General features: G+C 44.0%; 1 protein-coding gene across 7 annotated transcripts in view; it reads right to left on the minus strand.

Annotated features, from left to right (window-relative positions):
• EZH2 (enhancer of zeste 2 polycomb repressive complex 2 subunit) overlaps window positions 1-12,567 on the minus strand; it is a 91,166-nt gene that overhangs the window by 58,065 nt on the left and 20,534 nt on the right. For 4 of the 7 annotated variants that reach the window (XM_059172166.1, XM_059172164.1, XM_059172162.1 and 1 more), the window contains exon 1: window positions 8,864-8,991. The exons of 2 other annotated variants lie outside the window; for them this stretch is intronic. The gene's annotated coding sequence lies outside the window, so the exon portion shown is untranslated. Of the gene's footprint in view, window positions 1-8,707; window positions 8,822-8,863; window positions 8,992-12,567 lie in introns of those variants that run through there. One more of the 7 variants, XM_059172159.1, reaches the window with a different exon arrangement.

Raw genomic sequence — 12,567 nt, forward strand, 5'->3', positions numbered from 1 at the left:
AACTTCCAAGGCTCTGCTGTCAGGGCAGGGCTGCTCTTTATTTTTTTTTTTTTAAAGATTTTATTTATTTATTTGACAGAGAGAGATCACAAGCAGGCAGAGAGGCAGACAGAGAGAGGAGGAAGCAGGCTCCCCACTGAGCAGAGAGCCCGATGCGGGACTCGATCCCAGGACCCTGAGATCATGACCCGAGCCGAAGGCAGCGGCTTAATCCACTGAGCCACCCAGGCGCCCCCAGGGCTGCTCTTTAAATAAGTATGTACCAAGTTGTTCCTAAAGAAGCAATCTCCCAAGTATTCATGGCTGTGGGCCTAAATCCGCCTCACAAAAAATTTTATTTCTATCCACTGTGTACAAAACCCTGCTCTACTTCACCATGCAGATAAGTAAAATAAAGCTTAAATGAAGGAGAGAGGAAAACACAAGAGATGCGTTGAGGTATTTCTTTCTGTGCAGGAGATAAGCGGGCTAGTTGGGAGAGAGCAAGGGTGTTTTGAACCAAACAAGCTAAATAGTATCTTGAGATGCTGAAATGGTAGGGAAGACATTCTGCAAAGAGGACCGAGCACCGACTTTCCACGTGAAACTTCCTAAAGATGAGTAAAAAGACCAAGTTCAGTAGGAGAAAGGTATAAGAAAACCATCAGATCAGATTAATGAGGAGAGTTAAGACTGTTCTGCTGACTGCCTGGCTTCACGGATTTCTCACCTGAAGACAGCCAGTGAAAGACGGAGCTGGGCGATGGCCGGATCCAGGCACTGGTGTCTGACAGCCAAGGGAAGCCCAGAGGCTTGCTCTCCCCACCCCCTTTATTAAAGGAGGAGGAGGCGTCATGTGTTACTTGTATAATGAAGAAAAACCAGAACTTTTTGTGAGAGTAAATTGGGTGTTGAGCAAAACAAAGAACTGAAACTCTGCAGAAATAAAATAATAGGATGAAGAAATCAAGTATCTAACCTCTTAAAACCATCTGTTTGTATAACAAAAAATTTACTAAACTATCAAAACAGGTAGCTCAAGCTTGCAATCTCACCACTTTTTACATACCAGATTCTAAGATCAAGGCTACTTTTTTGATTTACTTTAAAATTGTCACTTGTCCTTTAATTCTAATAAATGAAAAGGTCTGAATTACCCAAAACCAAAAATATGAAGAATTACTAAGTATTATTACCATGAAAACAGCATAATTTAAAAATTTCCCAAAAACAGGGGTGCCTAGGTGGCTCAGTTAAGCATCTGCCTTTGGCTTCGGTCAGGATCACACAGCACTGGGATTAAGCCCCTGGGGTCGGGGTCGGGGAGGCCTGCGCAGGGGGAAAGTCTACTTACCCCTCTACCCCTGCCCCTCCACCCCACTCCTACTCTCTCCCTCTCTCCAACAAATAAATAAAATCTTAAAAAATAAAAATAAAAATACCCAAAACACCTAACAAAAACTTGAAAAAATAAAAATTCCAGGCCAAACACAGACACACACAAATAATACTATTTGTAGGAATAGTATCTTTTTCACTTTGCAGAAGCAAACACATGACATTTTGTTATACTAAGAATTAAATGGCTTGTGGATTAAGAATAAATTCGTTTTCACACAATTTAACTAAATTTAAACAACTGTACCTCCTGCATTAACATGACTTAACTAGGCCTATACACTGTCAATAATACGCAAAATCACAGCAGAAAATAAAGGAAAAAACATTTGCAAAACATATGACAGAGAATGTGTACCAAGAACATACGCAGACCTCTCACAACTCATTTAGACCAAAAAACCCAATATTTTAAGTGGGTAAAACGCCTCATCAAAAAAAATGGCCAATGAAGCACGTGGATATATATTCAACATCACTGATCCCCTAGGAAAAATGAATTTAAACCACAACGAGATACTCAACACTCATTAGCCGGCCCAAACTTAAAAGACTGGCAACACCAAGTGTGAGAGGAGACCTGAGAAACCCCCTGCAGAGCAGCAACAGCCACTATAACCCTCCGCCAAAAGCCACAAGGTCGTAGGAAAATAGTTTGGCAGTTCCTTATAAAGTTCAATCATTATTTACTCTATGACCCAGCAATCCACCTACAAGGGATTTACCCACCCAAGAGAAATTAAAAGATATGTCCACAATGCTCATCACAGCTTTACTGAGAGCCAAAACTCTAAACAGCCCATGTGTCCAACAGGTAAATGAATTAAAAAACAGTGTATCCATACAACGGAGTACTACTCAGAAATAAGAAACTACTGAAACAAGCAACACAGATAAATCCCAAAAACACGCTGGGTGAAAGAAGCCAGTCACAGAAGAGTATACACTGTGTAACTGCATTCATAGGACGTTCTTGAATAAGAACAGTCCGGATCAACGGCAGAGAGTAATGACTGTAAACTCTGCAGACGTCAATGTCACACACGGACTGCGGTGGCCGTGACACCGATAGACGCTGATGGACGCGTTCTCAGAGCCCTTCAGACCATACTCTTCAAATGTGTGCATCTCACTGTATAGAAGCCACATTTCAATAAAGTTGATTTTTAAACTGAAGAATTAGTACATTTCTAGAAAGCCATTTGACGATGTCTACTAAAACTTGAAACGTGCATAATCTTCAAACAGCCAAGTCTCCTTACGAAAAGTTGTCCCACAAACGTTCAAAGATATGTAAGGATGTTCTATACTTTTGACAACACAGTGTCCATCACAGGGTTGGTTTACCGTGTGAGGATACATCCATAAACGGAGTAACAAGTATTCCCCTTAACTAAACAGCCTAATAGCTCAGAGTTGGGAGCAGCAAATTTTTTCTATAAAGGGCCACATCGTAAGTATGTTAGGCTTGGAAAGCTACATCCAGTCTCCTCGTGTATTCTTTTTTGGGAGTTTTGTTGTTTCACAACTCTAAGCAGTTCGTGGGCCCTACCAAAACAAACAAAACAAAACCCAGGCTGAGAGTGAGAGACCACAGCCTTGAAAACAAAGTGTGCCAACCCAGACCCTTGCTCTCCCACTGCCTGGCTTTTGGCCACTCTATCTCTCATTATTGCAGTAGTTATAGAAAATAAATAAGACCAATGAGCACAGCGCCAAGGACGGAGCAAGCACTAAAAAAAAGCACCTATTTTTTAATACAAAGATGTCTCTGTATTGTCCTAAAAAAACTGTTCTAGAACAAAATAGCTTGATCCCATTTTTGTAAAATACATGTATAAATGCATATTCATATAAATACATTGAAAGGTTTGAGAAAAATATACACCAAACTATTAAGTGTAGGGCATGGGATTAGAGGCATCAAGAAAGTTTTCACTCTGCAAGTCTGAATTGTTTCCAGAATTTTAAACTAAATACCAATTGCTTGTATTTAATCAATAGACCTTTTTTTTTTTTTTTTTAAGATTTTATTTATTTGACAGACAGAGGGAACACAAGCAGAGGGACTGGGAGAAGGGAAAGCCGGCGATGCAGGGCTCAATCCCAGGACCCTGGGGTGAGGACCTGAGCGGAAGGCAGATGCTTAAGGACTGAGCCACCCAGGTGCCCCTCGATAGACATTTCTAACATAAAGCATATGTATCACCATTTTCTTTATTTACAGGTCCTAAGCACATACTTAAACTTGAAAAATGTTTAGTTCCATTCATGAGAATGTATATTAATTCTAAAAAAACAACACTGGCACGATAACTAAAAATCTTTCATTAAACAATCTGTGCTGGATATAGTTCTAAGGGTTTCACGTGTATTAATTCATTCAATCCTCAAGAACCTTATGGAACGAATACTGTCATTATGATCACCAAGTTACAAGTAGAGGATGCAGGCGTGAAGGACAATTTGCCCAGGGCACAACCTGGCAGCTCAGAACTGGGACCCCGAAGACCACACTTAAAACTCAAATGATTCCTCCTTAGAGCACACACCATTACAGCTCTTAGAAAGAAATCTGCAGAGACATCTTTTAGTTGGTCTAGGGCATCAGACCATCCCCTCCCATAAAACTACAAATCACCTACTTTTAAATATAACTTTTTGATTGAGTCAAATAAACTCTTCCTGGGACCAACATGTCATTAATCAACCACACCAGCAGAGAACACGGAGTAGATAATATGGAGTCAAGCAATTTAAATTTGGATCCTGGGACGCCTGGGTGGCTCAGTTGGTTGGACGACTGCCTTCGGCTCAGGTCATGATCCTGGAGTCCCGGGATCGAGTCCCGCATCGGACTCCCAGCTCCATGGGGAGTCTGCTTCTCTCTCTGACCTTCTCCTCGTTCATGCTCTCTCTCACTGTCTCTCTCTCAAGTAAATAAATAAAATCTTTAAAAAAAAAAAAAATAAAAAAAATAAATTTGGATCCTGAATATAAATTCCTAGCTGGACAATCTTAGACAAATTCTTAAACCCTTTAGACCAAAGTTTCCTTAATCTGCAAAGGTTTGCAGAGTGTGATCTTACCGTCTATTTAAAGTTTAATTGTAAAATATATATAAAATGTAACATTGTAACCATTTTAGGAGTATAATTCAGTAACACTAAGCACATTCAAAATGTTGCTCAGCCATCACTAACACCCATACCCAGAATTTTTTCATCATCCCAAACAGAAACTCTGTGTACTGTACCATTAAATACTAATTTCCCGCTCCTCTCAACCCCTAGAAACAGACATTCTACTCTCTTTGTGAGTTTGCCTATTCTCAGTATCTCCTATAAACAGATCATACAATTTTTCTGCTTTTGTGTCTGGCTTATTTCACTTAGCATAATGTTTTCAAGGTTCATCCATATTGTAACACATACCAGAATTTCATTCTTTTAATGGCTGAATAATACTCCATTGTACGTGTATACCATCCTTTGTTCGTCCATTCATCTGCTGATGGATGGACGCAGGGTGGTTTTAACAATAATTAGAAATAAAGCATCTGGGGCGCCTGGGTGGCTCAGTCGGTTGAACGGCTGCCTTCAGCTCAGGTCATGATCTCAGGATCCTGGGAAGGAGCCCCGAGCATCAGGCCCCCTCCTCGGTGGGGAGTCTGCCCCTCCCTCTGCTCATGCGCACTCTCTCTCAAACAAATAAATATTAAAAAATAAATAGATAAAACATCTGATGTAAATACTACCACAATAAGAAACAAACCAAACAAATGAATAAAGCATCCGATAAATAGGAGCTTTACTGTCTCTTTTTTTCTTTGTTTTCAACGTATTTCTGCACCACGCAGCAGTACAGTGGCAAGATATGGAACCATCTTAGACACAAGCTATGCCTTTTGCGATGTTACTGGACTTGCTAATCTACACTTACCATATTTTAAAAGAATGAAGAGCATCCCAATAAAGGACCTGGAATTACACTGGCACTACTTCCTGCAGTTTTAGCTTCAAAATCTACCTTAAATTATTCCAAGAAAGAACTCATCAATTTTAACTAAACACCTTTCAATTAAAAGATTCACTACTGTCTCCAATACTTTCCCCTCCTTTTATTTTTGGACAAGGACCATCAATACTGACATCAAATCAAATTAAGCAGATGCTATATGCAAGGTATCCAGATGATTCATCAAGTTTCTCTCTAGCTGCCTGAAATGCCAAATATGAGTACGAATAGACTACCTCAAGGATACATGATTTTTCCTATTAGAGTATTATAACTAAGAGAAACCTTGGAACTTAACCACCTTAATGATTATTTTTATGATCACTGCCTCTCAAAGGAGAAACACACCTTACAAAATTCCTCACAACAGTACTATAAATACATCCTGTATGCCTTGCAAAGTTCGTTTGTCAAATTATTTTGCTACATTTTTCGTTATTTCCTTCATTCAACTGTAAACCCTCTATTCTCTAGCAACTACTACGTATACAAAGAAAAACAAGACAGAGCCTCTGCCTCAAAGCACTTCAGAGTGTAGTGAAGGAGCCAGATGCATAAACAAGTGATTACAATACAATCTGATACATGCCATAAAAAAAGTATGAACAAAGCCCTGTGGAACACAAGGGTGCCTGGGAACTCAGGGAAGGCCTCTAGAAGGTAAAGGTATCATCTGATTTTGAACCATTCTCTGATTTTAATGAGCTGTTCATCTCCACTCAGGCTCTCCTCCAAACTAAAAATTTTACATGCATACAGAACCCTTCATAATGCACAGAAAATGTTTTCCTCCTTTGTACTGACATAAAGACTTCAAGGCAAATCCATAAATCATTTCCAACTGACCCCAGAATACATCAGACCCACTGGGGGAACTTCCCTTGTTGTCAGTTTTTAAAACGCAGATCAACTTTCTTAATCACTCCTTAGGCCAAAACAGAAATTAATTCACACTCCTTGAGCATGCCAGCTCAAGGGATGGAAGATACTCTAGAAAAACCTCACTATGGCCTGGAGAAATCCACTAAAAATTTTTAAATGGCCAATACAATTACTAATATATGGGTATGCAAGGCAAAGGTGGTATAAAAGTATTAGAATTTTTTTTTTTTTGCCCAAATCAACAAGTGTTTTTTTTAATCACTGGTACTTAAAACTATCTTGTATATACTCACAATTCAACCAGAAAAAAAAATTAAAACAAAAATTTTAACCCAACTCCCCAAAAAGGCTTCTTAGAAAATCTGGTGGCAAAATTAAGGACAGTAATTATCAGTTACAGAATACACAAGGGAAAACTAATATCTTTTATTCTAAAAGATCCAAATTTCTACCATAACTTACCTAACTCATCTCCTAACGGTGGGCAATTACTATCAAGTTGTTTTAATATGTAACTATCAGTAACTAAATGTAAATGTTATTTAACAATCCAAAAGCTTAGGGCAGCAACTGGGATGTCTGTTCAAGGATGTCTAACACTGCAAAATACTCATAATAAAGACTTTTACATTGCATTTCTTTGTCTCCATTTTTATGAAACCATAAGACAGTAGATGCACATTAGCTCTTTATCTGACAGGACGCAAATGAGAAGAGTGCCTAAGTGTTTCTCAATTCCTTTTCTTTGAATATATTCACTTTCCACAAAAATTAGAATTGAAGACGCAATTTTCCTACGTGTTTCCTAGAGTTTAAACATTGAATACCCTAATCCACCTCCAGAAAGACAGACAGGAATCTTTATATCAGGACTAGAATCCCACCAATCCCCAACTTAGAGACTATGAAAAGAAAATTAAAATATATCTTAATCATTTTCATGTTCTTGCAAATAAAATTATCAATAAACCAGTTAGGTTTTGAACACTATTAACAGTTGTTAATGCTCATGATCAAAGAGTAATGGAAAATAAACTCTAAAACCCATAAAACTATAGATTATATTCAACTGTACCAGCATTCGAGTCTTTTAAAGGTTTTTTCAAATGTTGTTTTATGTAATTTTAAAACGCCATAAAATTAAACCGATGAGCTTCAAAACCAAGAAAGTAAACTTTGTAATGAAATATTTTTTAATTCCAGATTTTTATTTCCAAATGAATTTTAAGTTTTACAGATCCTGTATGATAAACAAAGGAAGTTTAGCTTAACTGTGGACAGCACTCATGCAATTTCTTAAGCAATAAACATTTCTGCATCCAGTCTTTTCTGACTCCTAAAAGCTATTGTTCACGGAAAATTAAGACCAATCAGTAAGAAACAGCCAACCATATAATGTAAATACACATTTGTCATAAGTATTTTATCTGGTCAACTATTTCTACCATCTCATCCTCATTCAACCCCTAGGGATCTGGGGAGTAATCGCTTACTAAATGACAGTTGATTTCGTTAGCACCTGTCGCCACTCTCAGACGTATCATACAAGTTGGCCAAAACAGCTTGAATTTTTTTTTTTTTTTTAAGATTTTGATTCTTTAGAAAGTGGGAACTCGCTAGGCGCGAGTTCTCCAAGTTTTCCAGAAGACCGTGCTCCTCAGTTCCTCCCATTTTCCAAAAGCGACCCTGTGGCACAGACTTTTTGGTGGCTGGAAGGGGGCACACAATGACGCGGGGACTCGACGGAAAGCCTTCCAAACGAACAAAACCAAAAAGGGGGAGAACAGCTCGACCCTGCCCGAAAACTTAACCGAAAGGCGGACGAAAAGGGGAAGGCAGCCCGGCACTGCCGCGTCCGAGCGGCTGCAGCCGCGAGGTTCCAGGCGGCCGAGGGGGAAACGTCAGAAGCGCGGCCACTCCGAGTCCCGTCTCTGCACGCCGTCCCGGCCGCCGCGGCCCCGCCGAGCCTGCGCGCGCGCGGGGAGGGGGCGTGGGGCCGAGCCCGCCCACCCGCGCCCGCGGCCCGGGCTCCCCACGCCCCTCTCCCGCCTGCTGTCAGGCCCGGTGTCACTGCCCCTTCCTCGCGCCGAGCTCCCCCGAGACACAGTCCGTCCTTTGTCTGAGTGCGCACTCGGCTGCGAGGTCCCACCAACTTGTGTGTGCCCCGTCCCACCCGGGCGCTCCCGCCGCGGCGCTCCACACAAAGGAGACTTGGGCTCGGGCGGCCAGCCCGCCCCGGGCACCGGAGCGCCCCCAGCCCAGCCCCGGCGCCCCCGGAGGGGCGGGCACGCGAGAGGACCCCTCCGCACGCCCCCCGCGGGCACCCGCCCCTGCTCCCGCCTCGGGTGTCGGGGGTCCGGCACTGCCCGCCCGCGGGGGGCGCGCGGGTCAGCCCCGACCCAAGGCCCCCCGCCGAGGGGTCTCCTCTCACCCCGCCTGCAAAAGCGGCGCCCGGGAGAGCCCGCTCTGGGCGACACCCGGACCGGCAACGCGGCGGCGGGGATATCCCGGCGCCGCCGGCGCCGTCGCCGCCCCTCGCCGGGCTCCAGAGCCCCGCCGGCCGGCCGGCCCGACAGCGGCGCGTTACCTGCGCCCCGCGCCCCAGCCCGCGCCGCTCCCGCGCGCCGCTCCCGCGCGCCGCCGCCGCCGGGGCCCCACCGCCTTCTGCGTCCCAGTGGGTGTCGGACGCTCCCGGACCGAGCGCCAAACGCGGCAGCCCAATCGCCATCGCTTTTATTTGGCCCCCCCAGTCCAACCAAGCGCCGCCCCGATTGGCGGGACGCGAGGCGGGCTCTCGTCCAATCACAGGGCCCGCCGGGCTCGGAGGCGCCGAGCCAGCCCCACGCAGAGGCGCCCGCGGGACTCGGCCCGGCCGGGCGGGCGGCGCGTGCGCGCGGGCGCGGGCGGGCGCTGAGGGACGCGGCCGCGGAGTGGAAGTGCCGCGCCGTTTCTTTGTTCTTTCTCTGAACGCACGGCGCCTCTCAGGAAGGCGGCTGGCCGGCGGGCGGGGGCGCGGGGCCTCTGGAGCCCGGGCGGCGGGTGGGGGTTGGGCAGGGTGGGGTGGCGGGAACCGGCCGGAGGGCGGGACGGCGCGCTCGCGGCGCTTGGCGGGAACCGTCGCCTCGGAGTTCCCGGGCCGGAGAGGCGGGGCGGGGCCGAAAGCCAAGTTTGAACAGTTCAAAACTCGGGGGTGGTAACGGTTTCAACTGCCGCTCTCTTTTCCCCGCGCGCCGAGCGGGGCCGGCCGGCGGGCGCGCGAGAAGCGCTACGCATGGGCGAGGAGCCGCGACCCCCCCGCGCTCCGGTGGGGCCCGCGCGCCGCCGCGGCCGGGCCGAGCGTCCTCCGGGCGACTCCCTGTCCGCTCGATCCCCGACGGCCCGCGGGACTCGGGCTGGTGGAGCCCGCCGTGCCCATCGCCTTAGAGACCTGGGCGACAGTGACGTTCCGGTCACAGATTGCTCATTCAACACGCCTTGTTCAGATCCTTCCCGTGCACGTGTCAACGTGAAAATCATTTATCAAGGATGAGTGTGGTTCACTTGCCTCGTGCTGATGCCCCTGGAAAATGTTAGGGTAATGACAATACTTTTCAATTATTAAAAGGTGATCTTGGAGTAAACCTGTCTCAACCCAGAGGAATTCGGAATATTCTGCTTAGGACACAATCTGCCCTTTGGCTTTATCTGTCAGTGCAGTTACGATTAGTCCAACTTCTTTTTAGTAGGATGCAGTTATAGGGCGAAATAATCACTCGTGAACTGGGATTTCATACTAAGAGTTCAGACAGGGTCAGCTATGCACTGTTTAATTAAAAGCTAAAGAAATTGTTGTATTTTTTTAATTGACAGACTTTTTTTAAAATTTTTTATTTTTTATAAACATATTTTTATCCCCAGGGGTACAGGTCTGTGAATCGCCAGGTTTACACAATTCACAGCACTCACCAAAGCACATACCCTCCCCAATGTCCATAACCCCACCCCCCTTCTCCCAACCCCCCTCCCCCCAGCAACCCTCAGTTTGTTTTGTGAGATTAAGAGTCACTTATGGTTTGTCTCCCTCCCAATCCCATCTTGGTTCATTCATTCTTCTCCTACCCCCTTCACCCCCCATGTTGCATCTCCACTTCCTCATATCAGGGAGATCATATGATAGTTGTCTTTCTCCAGTTGACTTGTTTCACTAAGCATGATACACTCTAGTTCCACCCATGTTGTCGCAAATGGCAAGATTTCATTTCTTTTGATGGCTGCATTGTATTCCATTGTGTATATATACCACATCTTCTTTATCCATTCATCTGTTGATGGACATCTAGGTTCTTTCCATAGTTTGGCTATTGTGGACATTGCTACTATAAACATTCGGGTGCACATGCCCCTTCGGATCACTACGTTTGTATCTTTAGGGTAAATACCCAGTAGTGCAATTGCTGGGTCATAGGGTAGTTCTATTTTCAACATTTTGAGGAACCTCCATGCTGTTTTCCAGAGTGGCTGCACCAGCTTGCATTCCCACCAACAGTGTAGGAGGGTTCCCCTTTCTCCACATCCTCGCCAGCATCTGGCATTTCCTGACTTGTTGATTTTAGCCATTCTGACTGGTGTGAGGTGATATCTCATTGTGGTTTTGATTTGTATTTCCCTGGTGCCAAGTGATATGGAGCACTTTTTCATGTGTCTGTTGGCCATCTGGATGTCTTCTTTGCAGAAATGTCTGTTCATGTCCTCTGCCCATTTCTTGATTAGACTGTTTGTTCTTTGGGTGTTGAGTTTGCTAATTCTTTATAGATTTTGGACACTAGTCCTTTATCTGATATGTCGTTTGCAAATATCTTCTCCCATTCTGTCAGTTGTCTTTTGATTTTGTTAACTGTTTCCTTTGCTGTGCAAAAGCTTTTGATCTTGATGAAATCCCAATAGTTCATTTTTGCCCTTGCTTCCCTTGCCTTTGGCGATGTTCCTAGGAAGATGTTGCTGCGGCTGAGGTCGAAGAGGTTGCTGCCTGTGTTCTCCTCAAGGATTTTGATGGATTCCTTTCTCACATTGTGGTCCTTCATCCATTTTGAGTCTATTTTTGTGTGTGGTGAAGGAAATGGTCCAATTTCATTTTTCTGCATGTGGCTGTCCAATTTTCGCAACACCATTTATTGAAGAGGCTGTCTTTTTTCCATTGGACATTCTTTCCTGCTTTGTCAAAGATTAGTTGACCATAGAGTTGAGAGTCTGTTTCTGGGCTCTGTATTCTGTTCCATTGATCTATGTGTCTGTTTTTGTGCCAGTACCATGCTGTCTTGATGATGACAGCTTTGTAATAGAGCTTGAAGTCCGGAATTGTGATGCCAATTGACAAAGACTTCTTAATGAAACTATAATTCTTCATCTGATGATTTAACCCATCATTTTTCCACCTTTGCTAAATCACCATCCTATTCCCCACATACATTTTGAACCAATTCAGTGTTAGAATTACATGTGGAGGGAAGCCACAGAGAAAAACAATCATGTTCCCAAATGAAAGCACAATTATGAACACATAAGAGTGCAAGAGTAGGTTATGCATCTGAGATGTAACTATAAAAATTTCATCTATCAAACACCCAACAGTCACCAGCACATTCATATTCTGAGGTAAAAAGGCTCCCATCTAGAGCAACAAATTACAATTGCTTTTTTAAACAGCAATTTAAACCTCAAAAGTTAACTACTTATTCCTAAATTGCTTATCAAATTACTAGTTTTACCTGTACTTTATATTAAATATTAAAAGAATGTGGGCCTTATTGAAAGAAAAGTCAAGAAAATCACATGAACAGAGGTTCTCAGAAAGCAAATCAAAGCCATATATAAACACATCCAGCATTGTGTAAATTGTCGTGTGAATTGCTAGGGCGTTTAGAATCGAGGAATGACGTGGATCAAGATAATCCCACCACCCACCCCCCAAAAAAAGAAATCTCAGAAAAGGAAATTTTAGCTGGACCCTGAAGAAAGCATAAGATCTAGATTAAGGAGGCAATAGGGCAGTAGAGATGGGAATGAACATCGACTCCCAGGATAAGAGCGGAGAGCTCCAACTGGGCAAGTAAGAGCAGGTTAGAGAGTTAAGTGGGGCTGTATTAAATATAATATGTTTATAATATGATACATATTTACATTAAATAGAATATGCAGGAGGACTTGGAGCAGGAAGTAGAGACGCCAGTGGATCACAATATTATCTTAGTTCAGGGCTGACATTATTCAGTTAAGCAGAACATTTTAGGTCACAGTGATGGCAGGAGAAGGATA

This window comes from Mustela lutreola, chromosome 4, assembly GCF_030435805.1.
Source record: "Mustela lutreola isolate mMusLut2 chromosome 4, mMusLut2.pri, whole genome shotgun sequence".
Classification (NCBI taxonomy): domain Eukaryota; kingdom Metazoa; phylum Chordata; class Mammalia; order Carnivora; family Mustelidae; genus Mustela; species Mustela lutreola.